General features: G+C 48.5%; 2 long non-coding RNA genes across 4 annotated transcripts; one reads left to right on the top strand and one right to left on the bottom strand.

The window, feature by feature from the left end:
- Window positions 1-1,964: 1,964 nt before the first annotated feature.
- LOC144283303 (uncharacterized) lies at window positions 1,965-9,098 on the bottom strand. 2 transcript variants are annotated; one of them, XR_013351746.1, is made up of 3 exons: window positions 8,851-9,098; window positions 7,379-7,436; window positions 1,965-2,501 (listed from the first exon to the last, which is right to left on the bottom strand). It is a non-coding gene; the product is annotated as an uncharacterized LOC144283303 (long non-coding RNA). The 2 variants fall into 2 exon arrangements; XR_013351745.1 differs by lacking the exon at window positions 8,851-9,098 and adding an exon at window positions 8,557-8,678.
- Window positions 8,656-21,564, top strand: LOC144283301 (uncharacterized). Of its 2 annotated transcripts, none has more exons than XR_013351742.1 (3): window positions 8,656-8,817; window positions 20,843-20,953; window positions 21,394-21,564. It is a non-coding gene; the product is annotated as an uncharacterized LOC144283301 (long non-coding RNA). The 2 variants fall into 2 exon arrangements; XR_013351741.1 differs by lacking the exon at window positions 8,656-8,817 and adding an exon at window positions 9,199-9,402.
- The last annotated feature ends 588 nt before the right edge of the window (window positions 21,565-22,152 follow it).

A 22,152-nucleotide genomic window follows, 5' to 3' on the forward strand; every position in this document is an offset into this window, starting at 1 on the left:
TGGCCAGCTTTGGCGTTCTTCCCGGGGCCCAGCAGGCGCTTCACAAACACGAGTGAAGCAGAGCTCACCCTTCAAGGCCTGGCTCACAGTTCACCTCTTTGGAATCCTCCTGGGATTGTCCAGACAGAACAGTCACTCCTCCTCTGGGCTCCCGGAACTCTGGCGTTGTGGCATCTGTTATACTGTATTATAATTCTCTGTGGGCTCTGGGGAGAGCAGTCCTTGAGGGCAGAGGCCGTGTCACTGCACCTCTTGCCCAGGCTCCTGCTAGTCACAGGGGCTCAGCACATGCCGAGTGGCTGAGAAACACGGGTCAGCCTGTCTGGCACTGGGAATGGTCAGGAGGGTCCTGAGGATTTAGGGGCTGGCTGCCTACCAAGGGCCACTGAGTATCAGGCTCCAGAGCTATGATCTGCTTGGCAATAACTCTATTCCACATTTTCCAGAGATTGTTCTCGTAATACACAGGCAGCATGCCCAAGCCAGGCTCTGACTAGTTCCTAAAACAAGTTAAATCTTTCCTTTTGGGACAATTCCATCAGCGGGCAGATGAGCATGCTTCTCTGACAACTGTGGCTTTCACGGTCCCGACTGTTGGGCCATTTCCCACTGGGTTCCTCACGGCCCCTAGCAGCAGCCTATTATGCTTGGCTGGGCTTCTGGCTGGTGAGGAGATGAGCTCTGTCTTCCAGATCTTGGGGTGGAAGAGAATTACATCCACACCCCCACCCACAGCCGCCTGTGCATGGCTGTGATGGAAATTGGCTCCTCATCCAACAGATCTCAGTGGAGATTGGAAATGCTCGTTGGAGGAGGGTGTTGTGTCATTGTTGGTACATGGAGGGAAGCCAGGCTACAAATGAGACCATAGTCTTCCTATCACCCTTACTTTCCACTCCCGTGGAAGGACAATGCCAGCTGCAGAGAGCCTGGGCACTATCAGCCTCGGATGGCCAAGTTTCATCAGATGAGGGTCATGGAAGTAGGGTGGCCAGATAGTGGAAGGTGGGAATATCGGTGGAGAAGTCATACTCCTGGGAAGTTCCCATCTGCAAGATGGTGCATATTAACCCTTTAAGTCCCACTCAACATAGCTGGGGTGTGAGTATGATTTCTGGCATGTGCATCTGTAAATTAGCTTCAACCTGAGTCATATCAACAATCTCCACCCTGCACATGTTCCACAAGAGCCTGAGATTTGAACCTTGAGAGTCCTTTGTGTTGAATCCTTTAATGAGGTGACATACAAGGGTCTTCCTGTAATATGTGTTTGAAGGGAGTGCACAGATAATTTTAATCTCTCCCTGAAAACAGAAACACAGATTTATTTTAAGCAGGATAGAGGGGTGTGGAAGGATCACTGGATCAGGGGTCAGTTCCAACTAACATCTATCCAGTTCTGTGGAACTTGGGCCAGTCATATCTCTGTCTTCTGCTTTGTTTCTAAAATTCATTTAACAATGAATAATATAGTATTTAAATAAGTGTAATGAATTATTTTATGTGCTTTACAAACACTAACTCATTTAAGCTTTGTAATAGTCTATGATGTAGGTATAATAATTAAACTCACTTTATAGATGAGGAAAGTGCAGGACAAAAATGTTAGGTAATTTGCCCAAGGTCACAGCTTATAAGTGGTGGAGTAAGTCTGAGCTCTCCTGGATCTCAGAATCATAATCTATAATGGCGATACACTGTTACCTCGACCATCTCAACATTTAGTTCTTTTATGTCTCCATAGAGCTTCATGTGCACCTCTGTGATCATTGGAATAAAATAAAATAGCCTTAAGATGTAAGTAGGATGAGGGCTTGGCTCACTAGCACAAATGGGTGGCACGGTCCCTGATGTGTGTAGTGGGCACTCAACAGGTATCAGATGAATGAACAATTGACCCCATTCCTCATGCTGTGCTGAAAGGGGACCCAGCTCATCCCAAAACATGGTTTTCTGATGGCACGGACTGTGTCTTATTTGTCTCTGGGTCTTTAGACTGTTCCTGGGGGATAGATGCTCACACTGAATGAAGGAAGCCACATACATTACTGCCCTTTGCCTTAGGTAGTTAGTCATCCCTAATCACAAAGGTATGAGCACACTTAAATGCCATAAGCCAATGGACATTGACACCTGTGAGTTATGGAGTAATCTTTCGTGGTGAAGAAAAGATAAGGTGGAGGAAATGGGGTTCTTTCAATTGCCATGTAACAAATTACTCCAACGTGTAGTGGTTTAAAATAACAAGGATTTATTATTCCTCCCCCAGGTTGGGCAGTTTTCTGTTCCATGTGAAGTAGCCAGGGATAGTCAAGTAGCTGCACTTGGCTGGGAGCTTGCCAGGGCCGGGACATCCAAGATGGGTTCTCATTCAGACCTTTCTTCTCCATGTGGTTCACCGTCATTTGTGGTCTAGCAGCTGGCTCCTAAGAAACTGGAGATGGAGCTCTGCACTCTCTTAAGGCCATGCTCAGGTGTCACAGGACATCATTGCTACCACACTGGTTGGGCAAAGTAAATCACAAAGCCAGATCAGATTCAAGGGTAGAGAAAATAGACTCTAGCTCCTGCTGGGAGGGGCAGGATGTACTAACAGAAATGGGAGAAACCATTGGCAGCCCTATTGGACACTCTACCAGGGGGGTGGACAAGGACTCATGACAGGAACCTTGGATTATCTGCGTGCAAATGAAAAGCTGGTGAGAGTTAGGCTGTGGTTTGCCTGCCAGAAAGTTACTGGTCTTCCACTCAGGTGATCCCCTAGGATGTTCAAGCTTCTCACCTGTCCTGGGAGGTCTGAGCTGAGCAGGTTCTTGGAAAATATCAAGTTTTTTCTTCCTCTTTTCCAGGTGAAGAAACAGAAGCATCAAGAGAAGTGATATGTGAGCATCATACTGCAAGTCAGGGTAGGGTGAGGGCTGCTATTGCCACGTGGTTAAGAGTGTGGATGTTGGGTTCAAATGTTGGTTTTGCCGCCAAAATGACTGAATGACTCATATAATCTGCCGGACCTCTACCTCTTCATTTATTTGGTGTGGATAATAATGTCTACTTTATAGGGCAGGATAGATGGTGGTAAAGAGCATGGGTTCTTGGGCAGCTCAGGTGGCTCAGTGGTTTAGTGCCGCCTTCAGCCCAGGGTGTGATCCTGGAGTCCTGGGATCGAGTCCCACATCGGGCTCCCTGCATGGAGCCTGCTTCTCCCTCTCCCTGTGTCTCTGCCCCTCTCTCTTTCTCTCTCTCTCTCTGTGTCCCTCATGAATAAATAAATAAAATCTTAAAAAAAAAAAAAAAAGAAGAGCATGAGTTCTTGAGCCAGACTGCCAGAGTTCAAATCCAGGCTCTTCCATTTGTCACCCATATGATCTTTGGCTAAATCCTTAATTGTTCTATGCCTCAGTTTCCTCTTCTGTAAAATGGGGATAATAATACTACTTATTGTATAGAGTTGCTATAAGCATCCAATGAATTTAAACATATAGAAGCATCTAGAACAATGCCTGGCACGTGATTCACAATCGGTGGATATTATCGGTGATTATGAGAGTATTTCTTTTTTTTAATACTAAATTTATTTTTTATTGGTGTTCAATTTGCCAACATACAGAATAACACCCAGTGCTCATCCCGTCAAGTGCCCCCCTAAGTGCCCATCACCCATTTCTATGAAAATTACAAGGAGATACAGCTTACAGAAGCCTCGGATATGCCATGCCCATGATGAGAGGGACATGAGCCTTTCAATCCATTCTGCATCTTACCATGCTCACATTTGGGGAAGTTTAGAGCAAAAAATCCCAGTTTCTCTCTAATTGCTGTGCAAGCAGCCAGTGTCTTATTTCATTTGTTACAGTTTGCTGTTCCCCGTGCTGCTGTTTCCTAGTAGACACGGAGACTCTGCCTCTTATCAAATAGGAAAAAGCGAGTCATTCCTCCCTGCCTGTGCTCACTTCCTGCCTGCATGGGGAAGTCCACTCCAAAAGAGTCCTCCCGCTGGAGGAGGCATATCTTTCTTCCTCTCTGTCCCAGCCTCACCTCTGACCCGGTAGATAAGTCCCAGATAAATTTGGGATTCAACCCCTGCTTCGACCATTACTGGTTTGTCATTATTGGAGCTCAGTGTCCTGAGTTCTAGGGGCTGTAATGAACCCATTCTCTTCCTATCTTCTACCAAAGTAACAGCCGCTCCTTGGCCTCACACAACCCTTTGGGATGCATTTTTTTGGGATCCCTTTATCCCTTTCAGCCTGCTCGGGCTGTTTCTCTCCGTTTGACCTCCTCGATAGTCATCCTCGATAGTCATCCTCGGCAGGCTCCCCAGGCAAGGAGAGAATGCTCGAGCACCCTACAGTTGTCTAGCTTTGGGCCCCCTCACCACTCTGCCTCGTTTCCCTTTGCTGGAAAACGCTGCTCTCACTGCTTTGCTTGGTGTCGTGGGATTAAACAGGATCATATGTGTCAAAGTGCCTGGCAGACAGTAGGCCCTTCCCAAACATAATTACTATCCTCTGGCTATGCCCTGAGATTTACTGCACATGTCACAGGTGTGCTAATAGGAGGTGTCCTGCTGGAGATTTAACTGGGGTTTTTGTTCTCTACTTTCATGAGGTTACCAGTCACATCAGGGTGCAGGCAGGAGAAGAAAGGAACCAAAGGCAGCTTCCCAGAGACGGGCAGGTGCAGAGCAAGTAGCCCTCACGCTCTGCAGAGAAGGATACGAAAAGGTGTTTCCCACTCCGGATATTTAAAAGCGTGTTTCCTGTCAGTGCTCACAGGCCAGGGAAAAGGGATTTGTCTGGGGTGGAAAGTAGAATCGGTCCTGCTTTTGGGTTCCTGCAGTGGTCTTGTGCCCTGGGAAATAACGAAGTATGAGAAAATGAATGAGAAGAGTCATGCTTTCAGAGCTCTGCACGGGGCCCCTGGCTGCCAGGCAGGGGCTTGGTTTCCGCCTTTCTATGGATCCAAGAAATTGTGCAGGCATGAGTTTCAACAGTGACACTGTGTGGTAGCAGGAATTTGTGGCAGAGAGAATCCTTGGCAGTTCTAAACCGAACAGACTGCAGTTCCTCTCTGCCTGGTATGTGCGAGGCTCATTTTTGTTTTTACTTGGCCTGTCCCCAGGGCTTTGGGACAATTTGTTGGAAGGGAGGGGAACCTCCAGAGGGAGATGCTGGACTTTCTGCTTTTAATGTAGATGTGTGCTTAAGAGATTAATTGGAAAAATAAGTGGAATGTGACCATATTTGTGCTCTGACTTTACGAAGCAGTTCATACCAGTTATATTAATTATCCCAGAGGGCATTGTGAAATGCTAAGAGAGATTTGGTCTTAATTAACTTTTGTTTTTGGGATTGCGAGATGAATAGTTCTTTTGAGGGCAGAGGAGAGTCTGTTTCCTGGGGATGGAAATGGTGGAGAAAAGGTATGTTTGGGATCCAGTCAGAGTCTAGTAAGTCTGGGTGTTGGTGTCTGTCAAAGAGAGTAGTTGGAGAAGATGGAAATGCAGGTTACTTCTGGACTGTGGAAGGCCCCAGGTCTGGAGTAGCCCTTGGCACTCTGGAAGGAGTAGTTCCATCTGGCTATAACCCTAAGGGGCTTGAGGACTGAAAACCTGTCCCCTGAGGGCTGATGGCCACCCACCTAGGAGTCCTAGCGCCCTCAGCCCTCCAACTCCTTATCCACAGTCCATGCTCAGAAAACAGCCAACGCGGCAGCTCCGGGTGGCCAGGATTGCGACACCAATGTGTTTGTTCCCCGTGTTTGTGAAATACCTCAGAGGCACTGTTCCAGTCCCACCTGACTAGTTTTCTTATTGCCACATGGCCCTGGCTCTATCTGCCAATACTCAACCAGGGCTGACTAGTCAGAGATTTTGAGATGTTTATGGGTTCAGAACTTAAGACACCTCATTTCTCTCTGCCTGAGTGAAGAGACTTTACTTTCCAGATGCTTCTGAATATCTAGGACTCTGGAGCGAGTAGGGTGACCTTGGGCCAGTCACTTGACCTCTCCAAGCTTTTGTCCCTTTAAATGCATGATGAGGATAATTATTCCTATTTTGCAAGATCATGACCCACAGGTATACCACCAGATGGAAGGTCAGGTACCAGGTCACTTCCTAGGCTTCCTTTCCTTAAAGGTCACTGAAAGCAAAGTTGGCCTCGAATTTCTGAGTCATTAAAATTCAGTCTTGCATTTAATTCTTGCAAATGAATTGCTGTCAATCTTTGACTGAAATCAGGGAGAAGAGGCTTAGCTAATATATAACATAATGGGAACTCAGAAGCCTCTGGAAATTGGCTTAAGAATATGGTCAGTGGTCTGAAACCATAAAAATTAGAAGAGAACACAGGTAGTAATTTCTCTGACATCAGCCATGGCAACATTTTTCTAGATAGGTCTCTTGAGGCAAGAGAAACAAAACCAAAAACAAACTATTGGGACGACATCAAAATAAAAAGCTTTTGCACGGCGAAGAAAATAATCAACAAAACTAAGAGGCAACCTGCAGAATGGGAGAGATATTTGCAAATGGCATATCTGATAAAGGGTTAGTATCCAAAATATATAAAGAACTTACACAACTCAACACCCAAAAAACAAATAATCTGATTTAAAAATGAGCAGAGGACATGAACAGACATTTCTCCAAAGAAGACATCCAGATGGCCACCAGACACATGAAAGGATGTCCATCATCACTTAACAACAGGGAAATGCAAATCAAAACTACAATGAGGTATCACCTCACACCTGTTAGAATGGCTAAAATCAATAACACAAGAAACAACATGTGTTGGCCAGGAGGTGGAGAAAAAAGAACCCTCTTGCACTGTTGGTGGGAATGCAAACTGGTGCAACCACTCTGGAAATCAGTATAGAGGTTTTTCAAAAAGTTAAAAACAGAACTCCCCTAGAATCCAGCAATTGCACTACTGGATATTTAGCCAAAGAATACAAAAACACGAATTCAAAGGGATACATGCACCCCTATGTTTATAGCAGCATTATTTACGGTAGCCAAATTATGAAATCAGCCTAAGTGTCCATCAATAGATGAAAGGATAAGGAAAATGTTGCCGCCATATATACATATATAATGGAATATTACACAACCATAAAAAGAATGAAATCTTGCCATTTGCAAGAGCATGGACGGAGCTAGAGAGTATAATGTTAAGTAAAATAAGTCAGAGAAAGACCAATACCATATCATTTCACTTATGTGGAATTAAAGAAAACAAAACAAAGAGAGAGAAAAAAAAGAGACAAACCAAAAAACAGACTCTTAATTATAGAGAACAAGCAGATGGTCACCAGAGGGGAGGTGCGTGGGGAGATGGGGAGCATAGATGATGGGGGTTAAGAGTACACTTACCATGATGAGCACTGGGTCATGTACAGTATTGCTGAATCACTACATCGTACACCTGAAACTAGTATAACACTGTATGTTAACTGTACTGGAATTAAAATTTAAAAATAAAAAGGAATATGGTCAGTGGAATTCAGCCCAAAGATGCCAGCTGTAGGAGACGTGATCTTATGCATCATTTCCTTCATCAACCTCTTTCTACTCCAGGGTATAAAAACAGAATTTGGGGAGGTGTAGAGCTAAGGCTTATTGGGCTTCTATTACGTGTCAAGCATTGAGAGAGTATGAGAGTAGTTATGCATGTGTTTTCTCATTTTGTCGTTTCCTCAACCCAAAGAAATGGGCAGCTTTATCCTTAAATAACAATTGCTCATTGAATCAATACTTATCGAGTGATTATTACATACCAGGCATGGCTTTGGGAGTTAGAATAAGTGAGAAAATAGGCCCAGTGTGATGAGGCGCCTTGCTCAAGGTCATCCAGCTGGTATGGTAAACAGCTCTTTATTCCAGAGCTGTTCTCAATCTGAGATGCTGCACAAGCAGATAGACAAATATGCACACATGTGCACACTTGCATGCACTCTCACACGCAAACGCACATACCATGCAAATGCACACATTATCACATATGCACTTGTGCACACCCACAAACACACACATGCACAAATACACCCACAGGTGCACACACACGCACCATTCTAGCACACACACCGGGTATGTATCTGCTTGCTTCACACACATCAATCTATTCAATGGGGAAATTTTTTCAAACGGCTGGAAGCTCTGGATATTTCAGATCAGAAACATTACAGATACCATCTCCAAGGTTTCATTCTGTTGGCTTCCCTCCCTTCCCGCCTCCCTCCTCAACTCCGTTTTCCTCTGCTCCCTCCCCGCTCTGTGAGCAGAACTCTGTTCCTGATTTTCCTGGCAGTGACGTCTTAGGGAATTATTAGGACTACCAGGCTCAGGCTGGAATACTCAACTAGAAAGGAAAGACTCTCTAATGTCACCAAAGGCTGAATCTATTGGCCAAATTTGGTCTTGGTTGGGCTTTCCCCCAGGCAGCTACGCTAATCTCCCGATGTCCTCTTCCCGCCCCATCCTCTGCCTCTCCACCACTGGGCGGTATGCTCAAGTTCAAGTGCAGCCAGGGTGTCCTCAGCCCCAGCACCCACCTCCCTTGCTCTCTCAGGCATGTGCCAAGTGCCTGTGAAGGCCTCTTCCAAGTGTTTCATCACGCCTCGGGGTGGGGATGCATCTAGTTTTGTTTCAACACTGTGCTTCCACCTGGCATTTCATTTGCTAACTAATAAGTGAAGGACCTCCTCCCCTATGCTGGCTGGTGGCCCTGGAGGAGGGGAGCTGTGCTCTGGTCTGTAAAGCGCCAGTGGGGGCACCACGGGTCCCACCCATCATCCTTTGTGATCACCTGCAAGGTAGGTTGGGGTGCTGGGTTTAGCTCAGCTCACCAGTAAAAGCAATTCAGACTCTTCAGAGTATTTCATCATCCAGGCAGCTCAAGGTGGGGGTGATAGGATCTGAGAAGCTTTGGCAACTCTCGTGTCTCAGTCCCCGAGGAGTGCCAAGAGCCACCTTACCCGACTCATCTATCGCCCTACGGTTTCAGGGATCTCTCTTCGTATATATGCCTAAAGCACCTTTGCCTTCACCCTTAAAGGATCTTGAAAGTGTGCTTACAAACTCCAAATACTCATTGAAACCTTTGGACTCCAGGGGTGAGCATTTACCCTCCCCATTGGCCGTTTGGCCACATTGCCCAACTGGGTGAACTTGCTGGAGGCAAGCTGTTGAGTGCAAGCACTCATAAATAATTCCAAGGCACGGGAGGCAGCAAATTCTGCAGACAGCCCAGGATTGGTTTTGGCAACATGCACTTGGTCTGGGGCAGGCTCACTGTAACTCTCTCTCTCCACCAGAGGAGATAAAAAACGAAAAATGCAAATAGGAGATCCAGCAGGGACGTGAACACCGCTCAGTGAGAAAGGGAACCGAACACCCAGGTGCTCATGGGCGTGGGGCCAGATTTGGGGATTATTCCCTGATAAAGACGTGGAGTTCCGGAGGTGGGGTTCTCTTGGCACTTAGCTGATAGTCTTCTATGGTGATTGCTTGTGATCAGGTCTTATGTTGCAACGTGATCATAAGGTCTTAGCACCCCGGGATCGGAGCGTCAGCTTCTTTCCTGTGTAGGGAGTGTTTGATCAGTGCAGAAAAGGAAAGCAGGCGAGGCTACATTTATAGGATGCGATGTCATGTTCAAAACCCTTTACAGTGAGTCATCCCCTTCTGGTGGCTGAGCTCACTTTCAGGCATGTGCACCCCTCACCTCCCTTCTCTGCTGCCCATTTTTGTGTATAGCAGCGTCGGGACTTGGTGAGCTGGCTTGTATCGGGGTGGGGGCAGGTTTACACAGAGCAGAGCATGATCACGAGGATTTTCTGCAGCCTCGGGATATTCAGACAACGTGTCCTACGGTGGACATTTAAGAGGAGCCTCCCCTTGTGTTATAGATCCCAAGGACACCTTCTCAAAGCTGGTGGGGCCAAGGCGGGCTGTGGGCAGGAAGGGAGGGGATGGTCCAGGCAAGAGGAATCGTACAAGCTAAAGTACGACGCAGGGTTTGCACACGCTTTCATTTGCTCAGTCGTTCTCTTGTTTACTCACTCATTCACCCCCAAAATGACTTCATGAGCCCCACTCCGTGCCAGGCACTGTTTCAGCCTCGGGGAGCAGAGCAGGGAACAAATCCGGCTTCGGCAGCTGTGAGGAGCCAGATCACGACCAGATTATTAGCAAGAAAAGCATCGGCTGGGGAAGACCAGAGTGTCATGGGAGTGGGGGACAGGCAGGGGGGCGGCAGGAGGGTCAGCGAGGGCTGAACCCTAAAGGATAAGGAGGGGGCGGTCACAAGAAAAGAGAGCCAGGCGTCGGTGAGACACTCAGTCAAGTCCTGTGTGGCCAGAGTATAAGAGGTCAGGGTGCGGAGGTGAGCAGAGCGCGGAGCGAGTCAGTGAGACAGGGGTGGGGAAGTGAGGAGCAGACCCAGAACCTTCTGAGCCAGGAGAGGCATTTTGGACCTCATCTAACGCCATCTCAGCAAGGGATGCTATTGACTTGCTTGAGGGCGCTGGAAGCCTAACGGGGTGGCAGCCTGGCAAATTATGCAGGAGGGGAACCCAAAGATTTCCCATTTCCCATGAGGTTGTTCCCAGCTTGGCCCTTTGCGATGTACTCTGTGCTGGGCTGGGCTGCCTGTGGGGGCTTTGGCTCTCCCTGGGGGGCAGCCTGCTCCCCGCAGTGGGGGGGGGACCCACCTATTGCAGCCTTTTCCCCCATTGCCCTCTCCAAGTGGTTGATGCGCCCCACTCACCTCGGGTCCCCCAGTTACCCCATCACTTTACCCCAAGGAGCCTGTGGCTCCTCCTCCCCTCTGACTAAATTACCCTTCTAGCCTCAAAATAAGTCCTTATATGGCATTAAAACCTAGGGTGCCTGTGAGCCTGCTTTTCCCCCTCCTTGCTGGGCAGCCTGTGTGTTCCTGACCCCAGGGGTCTTCAGTAGAGAGAGGGTGGTAACAGGGCCTCCTAGGTGGGGCGGCCCTGAGGGTTTACAAAGCTGTCACTGGGAAAGCGCCTTGCCCTGGCCTGGCTCATGGAGGGTTCTGGAAATGCTGCTGGTTGGTATCATCATGATAGACCAGACCCTTCTGGATCACCCCCACTCCACATCAGCATTGTTTCTCTCCCTTCCTCCCAAGTGCCTCACCTCCCCGGCCACAGTGGACTCCCCCCCCACCACCCCACCCTGCCCCAGAACACTGATTTCTTTCTTGCCCATGCTGTTCCCTCAGCCGGCAATGCCCTTCCTTCTCTAAGTACCCTGAGGCCTAGCTCCTGTCTTGTTCCCTCTGGAGGACCTTCCTGGGCATGCTCCTGCCAGTCCTATTCTAAGGCAGATTGAAGTCTTCTGTTGAGTCTCCCCAGCTCTTGGGGGCATTGCTTTACTACAGCACACATTGGTAGGGATTTCTGTGTTGTTTGGAGGGTCTGTCTCCCCTCATAGGTGGGTTTCCTTGGGTGGGGACATGTGTCATTCACCTGCCTTTCCCAGAGCCCAAGGCTCAGAGCCAGCTGGGTGAATGAATGAATGGGCCCGGTGCACTTACCTACTTCACGAGCAGGACTGTGTCTAACTGATCGTTGCCCACCCCCCCCAATGCCCCCTGCCGCCCCAATGCCTGGCACCCAGTGGTTCACTCATTCTCCTTGCCCGCTAAGCAGTCGGGCAGGTGTGGGTAGATGTGGGAAGCGGAGACAGGTGTGGAGGGCTGAGAGGAAGGGCAGTTTGGGGGATAGGATCGGGGACCAAGAGATGGTTCCGAACTTCTTTGAGGAGGACCTGGGGCTGAGGAGCTGGAGTGGGAAGGGAGGCTCGGCCTCTTTCCCCTGGGCTGGACCCTTGCCTAGCCCTGTGGGAGGGATGACACCCCACCCAAGCCAAAGGGGAGTATTCACATGTCAGAATGACTCGCAGAATATTTCCCGGTCTTATCTGTTAATAATAAAAATGAAATTATATTAAAAAATATAACCATGTGTGGGTTGCAGAACGAGTTAATGATTCCTCATGTAGTTAGATGCGTACCCCTTTAATTGAGGCAGGTAATGACCGTGGTAATAATACCCTGGATCTGTTTATGGGTTCTTTCTTCCGAGAGGCTCAAAGCACTTTCTCTTCCTATCTCATCTCTCTCCCCAACTTCCCAGGGAAGTGTGTCTTATTATCCCCATCGCTTAGGTGTCTGTGTGCTGTGACTCACTCTGTGGCTCTGAAGCTCACCTCCTTGTCCCCCGGCCTGGGCGGGGCCCCCGTGCCTCTCTCCTCCCTGGTTCTGGGCCTGGAGCACCCCATTTCCTGGACAACCAAGAAGGCTGGGCTCGCTGTGCGGGGCCAAGGGGGATGCTGAGGCACCAAAGGGAGCAGAGAGATGGGGACTGGGGAAGAGGGAGGGAGGAGCTGAGGGATTTCTGGCAGAGAAAATGGGAGATTCAGAGAAGGCAGCGTGCTGACTCCCAGCATCGTGAGGGCAAGGACTGTGTCCTATGTATCTTTCTTTCTTCTGGATCAGATGTAGAACTTGGCACTTGGTGTGATAGATACCTGTACCTATGGTATCATTCAAAACCTAGCTCAATCGTCACCTCTTCCGAGAAGCTTTCCTTGGTTTCCCCCCCTCCCCGTGTCCTCATCACACACCACTGGGCTCTCATAGCCCTTGGAACCTCTGTTTATCCTTCTCAGGAAGCTTTGTGCATAAGTTAACTCCTTATGTATCAGCCACCCCCACTCAGGTGTGAGCTCCTAGACCAGGCACAGGTCTGACTCATCCTTTTTCCCTGGGCTCTGGTAGCGCAGGGCTCTCTCACAGTAGGACTGCACATAAAGGGTGCAGGCGAGTGTGGGCTTTGAGATCAGAAAGACCGGATTCAAACCCTGGTTCTGCTTTGTACCAACTGGGTGTCTCGGGAAGCCCCTTGACCTCTTGAAGCTTTCCCTTCCTTTCAGAAAGTGGAGTTGAGAAAGCCCACTTTGCTGAGTTGTGGCAAAATTAGCCACAGTGACACGGCTTGGCACCTAGTAGGTGCTCATTATTCATTTCCTATGATTAATTTTAGATTTGGTGGTTCCCAGCCCTGGCTCTACATTGGAACCACCCTTCTCAGGAAGAGACATGCTTGGAAGCCCCCTGGGAAATTCTTAGCCTGTGGGTCTGGGGTGGGGCCAAGGCAACCGCCTTTCAAAAAAGCTTCTTTGGTTCTTCTGCTGTCCAGGGTCTTAATGTTTGTCAAGTGGAACTTATGATTCAAGGTAAATAGTATAGGAGTCGTTGACTTCTCTGATGTCCAGGGTCCAGAGAAGGGATAGTAAGAGGCAAAAATGGGACCACAGGTGGGTTGCCTGTGGAGGCAGGTAGGGTGGAGGGACGAAGGTCACCCTGACTTTACTTCACACTAGCTCTGTGACCCCAGTAAGCTGTTCATCTTCTCTGAACTTTATCCTGCTGCTTTTTGGGGGGTGGAGTCCCGAGGGCTGATTTCTTCAGCTAGTATTTATTCTCCTTGGCTTTATATCTGTGGACAGGATCTGGTGGACAAGAGAACCCTGTAGGTGCCATGACCATCAGTCAGTGGGGTCACGAGGTATTGTGTGGTCTTTGCTAAACTTTGCCAAGTGTGTGAATTAGAGGTGGAAATAAAAGTCCATAACCACTTATAGCTGGCTAGCAGCGGAGAGACCCCTAAGGGACTTTTGTGCAGCCTGGGCAGTGGGGCCGGAAGGGGAGGGGCAGCTGAACCTTCTCTCTGAATGGGGGCCTGGTACATTCTAGCCCCGGGAGGCGATGACCCTGTAGAGGACAGGGGTCAACGCTGCAGAGAGAGCCCACGCTCTCAGCCCTCGAGACATGAGCCAACAATGAGAAAGTCTATCTCTGGGGCTTATAATCCTGAGAAAGAATTTGATGTAAGGGCAAAAGACATTTGTCCCAGGGATGATGGATGAAGTGCTGGCAATGGAAGTCCGGAAAGACCTACTCCTGATTGTTCAAGGCAGGAGTCATGGGGCACTGGGGATGCTGAGTCTGGGCGTGAGGCTCATGGGAGGCTGCAGGATCACGTGATGAAGTGGCAGCCGAAGATGGGCAATTCCCAAATTCCCATTTGGACAGAGTGCCAGGCATTTTCTAGGTGCTGATTTCTCCAGGTTTTTTTTTTAATTTCTCCAATTTTCATACAATCCTGAGAGGCGTTACTGCGTCCATATTCAGCACTTCTGATAACCAGCTCTGTTTTACAGATGAGAACACAGAGGCTCAAGCAACTTGGTGGTGTCAGAATTTGAAGCCACATTTGTCCGACTCTGATATCTGTTCGTTTTTCCCCACCACACCTTACTATGGGGATGGTAACCCCCACAGCATTTGGGTTTATGTAGATACTCTAAATAAACTTGGGAAACATCTGGGGAACCATTCCAGAGAGTATCTAAATCAACCCATCCTGGGAACAGGCCACTCTCAGGGCTGGGAAGGTGGCGAGGTATTTGGTGAAAGCATCACCATGCCGGCTTCCTATCATTATGGGTGGGAGGTGGGGCTGGTCTTCACGATCCGGGGTGGGGACTGAAAGTATCTCCCAGCAGGCAAGACCTGGGGGATGGCCCAGGGCACCGATTGCTGAGCAGGACCCTGGACAGGTTTGAGGTCTTAAAAAGGCACACATTTCCAGACTGGGTATCACCCAGGAGACCCTAAGGACAGGGGTGCACAAAGTTGACCTTGATCTGGGCCCAGAAAATAAGAAAGTCTGTGTCTTTTCTGTGAAAGGTGAATGAATCACTTTTCCGAGAAGCCAACCCATCCTTGGTCCACCGCGCCCCTCATGCAGGTCCAGAGTGGTAGCCCTACGGGGGCAGAGTGGAGCTGGGAAGATGGGGAGGTGCCAGTGCTATCAGGCCTATCCTCCGTCTTCCCTTTCTCCACTGAGAGCAAGGAGGTCAGAGGATGGGACTGGGAATGGACCCCTTGTGGTGGCTGAAATTCCCACCCCTGACGTCTCCTGCTGTCGTGCATGGCTGGGGGGTGGGGAACTAGGCTGAAAGTGCAAAATACGGGTGGGGGGGGGTGCATAAAAGCCACAGAAGCCCTGGCACAACTGAAGGGCAGAGAAAAGCCTCTGTCCCCCAATCCCGTCTTCCCTGCCTGTTGTCAACAGGCTGCAAAGTCAGAAACCTCACTTTGAATCCTTGCTCTCCCCTTACATTCCCTCCTCTGCTGCCCTCAGATCTCACAAATTACACAGCAACCTCGAGCAAGTCATTCTGACTTTCCTGAGTCTTAGCTTTCTCGTCTGTGTAATGGGGATAACACTGCCTGCTTTGCAGAGTTGAGAAAATTAAGCAGGAGTGGCCTGGGTGTAAATCATAATCTGGGCCTCAGGCCTGACTCTCTGAGCAATCCTTACTCTCTTCAACGCTCGATCTGCAAATCCATAAAATACAGCCCTGCCGGGAGTTGTAAGTATCAAACGGGAGAACGCTCCTGGCATATACAAGGTGCCCAGGAAAAGTATTCGGTGTCTTCTCCTTCCATGCTCATTCTTTCATAATTTTGCCAAGAAGCGATATTTGGATCTGAAGATGTCAAATTATTCCAGGAGTCGATCTTTTCTGGGTCCCTCATTCATAAAGTGAGATAGGAATAGGGCATGTCTCATAGAGCTGTTGTAGGGCCGAGGTGATGAAAGTACCATGCTAGAACAGCTCCGTCTACACAGGAAGTAGCCCATAAAGGTCAGCTTCGTGGTTGGCTCTAGATCATTCTTCCTTCTAGTGTTGGAACCCTGGCTGGTGCCTTGGTCTCAGCGGTCAGGTAGGGCTGAGCTGACTCAACCAGAAGTGACAGGCTCGGGCAGTGACAGCCCAGCCTGGTTGAGTGGGAGCAGCTGGGCTCCTCAGTGGGCCCCCAGGAACAACTCAGCTATTATTTTGTAATAGAGATTGCCTTTGGCCTTGACCAGTCCTAGAGATGGTGGGAAAGAGGGATGGCCATGACCATTGGAGGCTTCTACATTTTCTCATGGCTAAGGAAGCAGATGAGAGCAGTGGCAGGGCGGGCTGTGATCTTTTTACTGGATGCTGACCTGGTAGGAGGCCACACAACTGATGGCAGTTGGAGGGGCACCCTTCCATGTATGGGGCAGTGAGTACTGGCCAGGGTCCCAGAACCTGTTTCTGACCAAGTCAGACAAGATGTGCTTCTTTCTCAGGAGCTTGGAGGAGGTAGGCTGGGTGGTTTTTTAGGCTTCCAGCCCATGTTTCTAGACTCTAAGTCCAGTGCTCTTTCCATGGTATTGTATATGTCCAGTATCACAGACCCTGGCCCTGAGAGCTCAGCCATGGATTTGCGGCAGATGGCCAGCTGGATGCTCAGGGAGCAGAGAAGAAGAACAGAGATTCAGAGAAAGTTTATGGAGGAGGTGACATTTGAGCCAGGCTTTTTAGGGGGAGATGAGGGAGAAAGCAGTGGCCTTACTTCCTCATCTCCCACTCATTTCTCCAGCTCTACCCATTGCAATCTGGCTTCTCCCATAACATGGAACTGCTCTCACCGAGGTCATCAGTGACCTTCTTTTGGCAAATCCAGTGGATGTCTCATAGCCCTTCTCCTAACTAATGTGGGGGTCACATTAGACATTGAGCTCACTTCTCCTTTGACTTGTGGTTCTCCTGCTACCTCCCTTGCTGTCACTTCCCAGTTTCTCTTGTGATCTCATCTTCCCTTGCAACCTATCTATCTGCCATCCATCCAAACTATCTATCCATCATTCATCCATCCATCCATCCATCCATCCATCCATCCACCCATCCATCCATCTACTCCCCCACTCGTCCCTCCACCCACTCACCCATCCATCTAACTCATCCATTCATCTACCCATCCACTTATCTATCTATCTATCTATCTATCTATCTATCTATCTATCTATCTATCATCTCCCCTCCATCCAATCCATCCATCTCTCATCCATCCAATCTATCCATGTATCCATCATCTATCTATCTATCTATCTATCTATCTATCTATCTATCTATCACCTATCTAATTAAGGAGGGTATAATGAAGGCACTCTTTAAAAAGTATGGAAGAATTAAGAGAATGTACCAGGAAATGGTGCAGCACTCTAGCATGAATAATATCAGGGAACCATTACCCATTCTAGGCCCAATGGGAAGGCCAAGTGGTTATCAGAACCCAGAGAGTGTAGCTACAAGAGGGGCACAGCCAACCAGGGGCATAAATACCCTTGACTCTCCTCCTGCCCTCTGATGCAGTTCACACGGGCCAGCTTCCCATGCTCTTTATCCTCTGATGTCAGCCTGCTATGCTGCATGAGCCCCTTCCCCCTTTCTCTGTGTCCTCACTCTGAGGGCTCCTCTTCTCCACTGGCTGATGCCCCTAAATTGCTGTCGCCTGACCACCTGGTCACCCAATGTCTACCTCCTGGACATCTCTAGGTATCCTTCTGGCATCACAAACTCAGCATGACTGCAGAGGACCTCATCACCTTCTCCTAAACTGTTTACCTTCTCGTATTTTCTTCCTGCATGGACGGCATCTCCACTCACCTCACCATCCAAGTCAGGGCCTGGGATTCATTTCTGACTCCTGCCCTTCCTTTCCTCTCTACACCCCTCTCCAAGTTCTGCCAAATCCATACCCAGGCATTTGGCATGCACAGTTCCTCTTCATCCACCCCTGCCATTCCCCTTGCTTGGATCCTTCTCATCTCTCCCTGGATTATGACAACTGCTTCTGAATTAACCTCCTGGCTCTGCCTCATATCTTTGTGACAGGGGCTGATAGCTGCCTCTCAAGGTCCATTCTCTTTCCCTTCTTAGCTATAGGGTGCCTACTTTTAGTTAGATACATGGCCAATGAGTTAAAAGACAACATTTGCCAGCCTCTCTTGCAGCTAGGAATGACTCTGTGCCTAAGCTCTGCCCAAGAAGATATAAGTGAAGTGTCATGTGGACGTGCTAGACAGTTTCCTTAAAATGCAGAGCATGCATTCCTCTTTCTCCTGGCTCTATTCTGCTGCCTGGAACTTGGTTCTGATGGTTGGTGCTCTAGCAGCTACCTTGGGCCATTTGGAGAATGGCCTTTGGAGAATGCCCTTCAGGAAGTATACCAGCCATAAGCCACTATTTCTGGACGTCTTTAATGCAAGGATGAATTAAAAATCTAACTTGATTCAGCTACTATTAATTTTGTTTTTCTGTTAATTGCAACAGAAGGTAATTGTCACGGATGCATCTTATACCAAAGGGGATAACTGCAGATGTTTCTGTGCCCCCCACACCTTCCTTAGACCACCGGACCTCAGCACAGCAGTGAAGATGGTTTCATGCACGCTGTAACTGTCCTATTTCACACATGTCGGGCTTGTTCAAAACCACAGCCAGTGGAAAGCCAGTCAGTGTCTATGCTTGGAAGAGCAATGGGTGGAGAGAGAATGAGTGTCTCCTGAGGCAGACTTTAAATGGCAGGGAATGGGGATGCCTAGCTGACTCAGTGGTTGAGTGTCTGCCTTTAGCTCAGGGTATGATCCTGGGGTCCTGGGATTGAGTCTGCTTCTACCTCTGCCTAAGTCTCTGCCTTTGTCTCTGTGTCTCTTATGAATAAATAAATAAAATCTTAAAAAAAAATAAATGGTGGGAACTGAAAGTTGGTGACAATGTCAAGATCATTAATGGTTTCTCAGAGGGTCCCCAATGGGACTGAGTTCTGCTGTTCACAGGAGTAACCAGTTCAGTAACCCCCCACCTCTTCTAGTCTTACCCCCATCCCCAATCCACTCTCCTCATTCTGTCACTGCTGCTTCCTGGGGTCACCTCACAAACCACAGCTACTCACTTTCGTGTCTCAGGCTCTGATGCGGGGGAACCAACAGTGTTTGCTCTAAAATGTAGCTCTGTTTGTGCCCTTTCCCTCCCAAAGTCCATCTCTGGAGCCCATTAGCTCCTGAATAATAGTACAATTCCTTGTCCTGCCCCACAAGGCCCCACCAGCTCTGGCTACTTCCTCCCCCAAAGCCCTATCCCTTGCCTCTTGGCCTCTATATGCCCTTTGCTCCAGCCATGCCAGGCTACATTTCACGCTCTGGTGCCTACTCACAGACTGGAACATTCCTCACCTTACCCTATTGCGAAGGCTCAGGTGCCCTTCATCACTGTGCTCACATGTCCCATCTTCTGGAAAGTCCTCCCTGACCTCCCATGTTCCGCTGGAGCTGCTCCATGTCCAGGGTCTCTTTCTTTCTTTCTTTCTTTCTTTCTTTCTTTCTTTCTTTCTTTCTTTCTTTCTTTCTTTCTTTCTTTCTTTCTTTCTTTCTTTCTTTCCTTCTTTCTTTCTTTCTTCTTTCTTTCTTTCTTTTTCTTTCTTTCTTTCTCTCTCTCTTTCTTCTTTCTTTCTTTCTTTCTTTCTTTCTTTCTTTCTTTCTTTTTCTTCTTCTTTCTTTCTTTCTTTCTTTCTTTCTTTCTTTCTTCTTTCTTTCTTTCTTTCTTTTTCTTTCTTTCTTTCTCTCTCTTTCTTCTTTCTTTTTCTTTCTTTCTTTCTTTCTTTCTTTCTTTCTTTTTCTTCTTCTTCTTCTTTTTCTTTCTTTCTTTCTTTCTTTCTTTCTTTCTTTCTTTCTTTCTTTCTTTCTTTCTTTTTTTGTCTCATTCTTTCTTTACACCACTCTCAAGCGGCTCATTAGTTGCCCCCTCTCCCTCTCAACTTTGTGCTTGCTTCTAGAGCAGAGACTGTGTACATCCTATCCAGTTTTGTATCCCAGGCCTAGTGCTGAGCTGGAACAGAGTCAAAACGTGGCAGTGTGAGCCGCCGGGACAGGACCAGAATAAGCAAGGCCCAGCGAGGGGCACATGCGTGGTGCATTCCCGGACTAAGTGCTTTGCGTCCCTGAGACCTGTTTCCCCAGCATCCCACTTCGCCAAGATTTGGTCTCTTGTCCTTTCAGCCTCTGGTTCTACAACCTCCCCTTCTGCTCAGAGCCTTAGCCACACCCAGTGTTTGCCCAACGCCATGGGCTCTTCAGCCACCCTGACCCTACTCGTGATTCTCCCTTTACTTGGATTTCTACAGCTTCCCCCACGCCCCAGGAATTTCTCCCTAACCTTCAAGGCCCTTATCAAGTTCACCTGTAACCGTAAGCCTTTCCTGCCAGGAACTGTGCTTTACACATCGCAGGTTCTTGAGAATGCTTGTCGTTGTTGTGTTGGCTGTGTTGGGTAGAGTGGAGAGCACGTATATATGAATTTAACAAATACTTACGTAGGACTTAATATATGCAGGCACTACTCTGTGTGCTGTACACATATGAGTGAATTTAATATACAAAATTCTATAAGGGAGGTCTTGCTATCACACCACCACCAACCCCCAGAGAGGCTATTTAACTTTTGTGCAATTGCATAGCTAGAAGAGGCTAGAGAAAGTATTTGAACCCAAGCAGTTTGGGGAGGACCAAATTTCTTTTGCAGGCATGTGAAACTGTGGAGGGCTTTGGGTTGTCCCAGTGTAGAAGCACTGAGGGTTGTTCTGAAGAGGCCTGGACTAGACAGACGTGAGCTGCCCTGGCCTGGCCTTTGCAGGCTTAAAGTGGATATAGGACAAGGGGTGCAGGTGCTGCTCCACAGGCCCCCAGGGCAATGGCGGTGGCTCTCAGGTCCTGGGAGGCATGTGGGGTGGCAAGAGGGCCCTTTAAGTGGACACTCTCTGAACTGGAAGGAGAAAAATCAAATGCTTGATATTTCAATCAAATACCCCTCTGGGAGCTCTGAGGTCAAGCTGAGTGACCAGGGCATCTTGTGCACCCCTCACAGGTGGCTGAGAGCAACTTTAGAAACTTGGCATTCACTGAGCAGGACCAGGGAGGAGAGTGACTGGCAGGAAATCTGCTCCTGTCTCCCATCAGCCTACCTTCTGCTCTGCAGGTGAGAGGGGTTCTCAAAATAGCAAAAATGGTGTTTATAAATGGGTGTGGGGGTCACAGGAAGACTCGTGGGCCAGTAGTCAGAAGCTTTGATGTAATTTGCTGGATGATTTTAATGGCAAGCTATTTTCCCTCTATAAGGTTCAGTGTTCCCATTTGTGAAATGCAAAGTTTGGGCTGGAAGCCCATGAAGGGCTCTCCCAGACTGATCTTAAATGATTCTAGCTGCATGTAGGTTACCTTGGGAAGCAGGAAGGAGGGAAATTGAGGTCTGTTATGGCCTGAATTGTGTCCCCCACCCCACCCCCCAATCCAGATGTTGAAGTCTTAACTTCAGAATGTGACTGTTTTTGGAGATAGGGCCTTTAAAGAGGTCATTAAAGTAAAATGAAGTCATCAGGATGGGTCCCAATCCAACCTGACTAATGTCCTTATATGAAGAGGAGTCTAGGACACAGACACACACAGAAGGAAAACCATGGAGACACGAGGAGAAGATGGCCATCTAAAGCCAAGGAGGGAGGCCTCAGAGGAAACCCTCCTGCCAACACCTTGATCTTGGACTTCTAACCTCTAGAAGTGTGAGAAAATAAATTTCTGTTGCTTACGCCACCTAGTCTATGATCCTTTGTTGTGACAGTCCTGGTAAACTGATACAGGGTGACACCATTGGTGGATGCAATGGCTATGTCTCCCAGCCATGGTATCTGGGCTCCTCTGGGGTTAGGCAAGAAGTGCAGGCAGAACAAGGGGAGGGATTCAGAGTAGGCCACCTTGGACAGCATGTATTAAGCCTGCTGTGTTGTCAGGATTAAATGAGTAAGCCCTAGCTCTGCCCTCAGGGAGTTTCTAGTCCCATGGGGGAGACAAACACACAGTGCAGTGCTTGTTCAATGGGAGGCTTGCAATGATGAGACATACACGCTACGCAGATGTAGGAAGCCCAGGATGACTTCACAGAGGGGATATCTTGAAGGGTCAGTTGCAATACTCGCCAATCAGGAGTGGAGGGAAGAGCGTCTTAGAGAGGTCAGAATATACAAGGATGCAGAGGCACACATGATCCCATGAAGAGGGGGAGACATGATGCCGGCAAGCAGGGCTAGACTTCCTCCTGAATACCTTATGGGTTTGCCACAAAGATTAAGTAGGTGCTCACCTACCGCAGGCTTTCAACAGTGCCTGGCATGTTGATGGCCC

Source organism: Canis aureus, chromosome 14 (assembly GCF_053574225.1).
Source record: "Canis aureus isolate CA01 chromosome 14, VMU_Caureus_v.1.0, whole genome shotgun sequence".
In the NCBI taxonomy this organism is placed as follows: domain Eukaryota; kingdom Metazoa; phylum Chordata; class Mammalia; order Carnivora; family Canidae; genus Canis; species Canis aureus.